We start from the raw sequence: 2,117 nt of genomic DNA on the forward strand, positions 1-2,117 counted from the left end.
ACTGTTTATATACACTAGCGTAAAAAACGCTTGGCACAAGTGTCCGTATTATGCTATAGATTACCGATGTCAATGGAACAGTTTGTAAGGACACTTTCGTGGCCTATCGCACAGCGTGTAGTAACAGACAGTGACTACACGCGTACCCTCTTAATTAATCGTCCCAAATTAATTACACTGTTCATCGCAGACTTGAAACAGAAGGTTAAAGAATTCTACCTGCTGCTACCACAGATCTCATAAGTTGCTCCACTTGCTTCGCATAGTGCATAAAGAACGCCTTGGATGACTACCAGCCGGTGTGCAAACAAGGATGTTCAAAGTCCATATAATTAAAGAAATTTTATGGATGAGGCAACTTTCCTCGGATCATGACTAACGGGTGTACTGTCTGGATCCATTCTGCGAATAACACGAGTGAATTTTGCCCTTAGTTATAGACTACTTTGAACCCAGGGTTTCTCTTCTGAACAGCTGTCCTTCCATAAAGTCTGAAGTTCTAAAAAGATAGACCTTTAGGCACTCCACTGGACATAGAGATGCATCTTCCTTCAGAGGGCAGATTCTCTAGGGACCCTACCTGTTGGTGGGTAGCTTGTTCCTGGTAAGAAAAGTTGGGTCTGGAAATAGATTCAGTTCTCCCTCCAAGAACTGGACGTGGCCTTCCTCTCTAGAGAGAGCCACTATTTCACTAACTCTGGCCCCCAAAGTGAGTACAAACAGAAATATGACTTAAATTCAAAACCTTCTTAGCACATTCCTCATTGTTCATTATTCATACACAATGAGGAATCATATCTAATGACCAAGCAAAGGGTCTTTGGAAGCGCTGAAGGGCTAGTTCATTAAGAACGTCGTTAGAAAGGTCGACCTGTAAGGCATATGGTATCTGACTTGTCAAGGCAGGCTTGAACAATAGAATTGTGTTGGCTGCTAAACCTTGCTCATGAAGGTTAATGAAGAATGATAAATAGGAATCTGTCGGGATTTCTTTCGGTTTCTTCGCCTTGACAAAGGATAGCTATTTCTTCCCTGAAGCCTCATAATGTCTTCTGGTTTCCTCCAAAAGTCTAAACTGACTTTTAAACACCGAATCTTTTTCTCATCGTTAAGGAGAGAAAATCATGAGATGTAGGTTCCGTGTTTTCTGTGATGGAGCGAAGACAGTCGACTTTTGTACTCGCTGAGACAGGGATGGATCCGGTAGCAGTACGAATTTTAGTCGTAGTTCCAATGCCAGAGGGAACCATACGCTATTTGGCCACTTGTGGGCCATTATTGCTGCTTTCCCTTTGAAGGATCTCAGCTTATCGAGGACCTTCAAAAGGAGGTTGTGCGGAGGGAACAGATAAATACTGGACCATCTGTTCCAGTCCAGGGACATAGCGTCCACTGCCTCCGCTAACGGATCCTTGTAAGGGGACACGTAACGATCTATTTTCTTGTTGTCTTTCGTCGCAAAGAGGTCTATCTGCAGCTCTGGGACTTGACTCGAGATGAAGGAGAACGATCCTGCGTCAAGGGACCATTCTGACTCTATAGGTGTAAACCTAGATAGATCATCCGCTGTCATATTGCGGAACCCTTGAATGTAGACTGCTGACAGGTGCCATTTCTTCCTTTTCCGCCAAACGGAATATGGCCAACATCACTTGGTTGATTTGAGGTGACCTCGACCCTTGTCGATTCAGGCATCTCACTACCACCTCGCTGTCTAGAACCAGTCTTATGTGGGTCGAGTGGCGAGGAGAAACTTTCTTCAGTGTTAGAAGTACTGCCATGGCTTCTAGAAAGTTGATGTGAAATGACTTGAAAAGATTGGACCAAGCTCCTTGGACTCTCATCCGATGAGAATGGCCTCCCCAGCCTTCCTTTGAAGCTTCTGTGTGGATAGTTACTGACGGGGCAGGAGGTTGAAGTATTGATTTCTTCAATTGCTTGGCATTGGACCACGGCTTGAGAAGCGTTCGCAGTCGAGTCGGTAGTGGTATTATTAGATCTCTTCGCGTGTTTGATGCGATTTTCTCCAGACTCCTGTTGCATCCTTAAGCTGTGCTCTTAGCACTGGATCTGTTATCGAAGCAAACTATAGAGAGCCCAGCACTCTCTCCTGTTCA

Source organism: Palaemon carinicauda, chromosome 11 (assembly GCF_036898095.1).
Source record: "Palaemon carinicauda isolate YSFRI2023 chromosome 11, ASM3689809v2, whole genome shotgun sequence".
NCBI classification, from domain to species: Eukaryota; Metazoa; Arthropoda; class Malacostraca; order Decapoda; family Palaemonidae; genus Palaemon; species Palaemon carinicauda.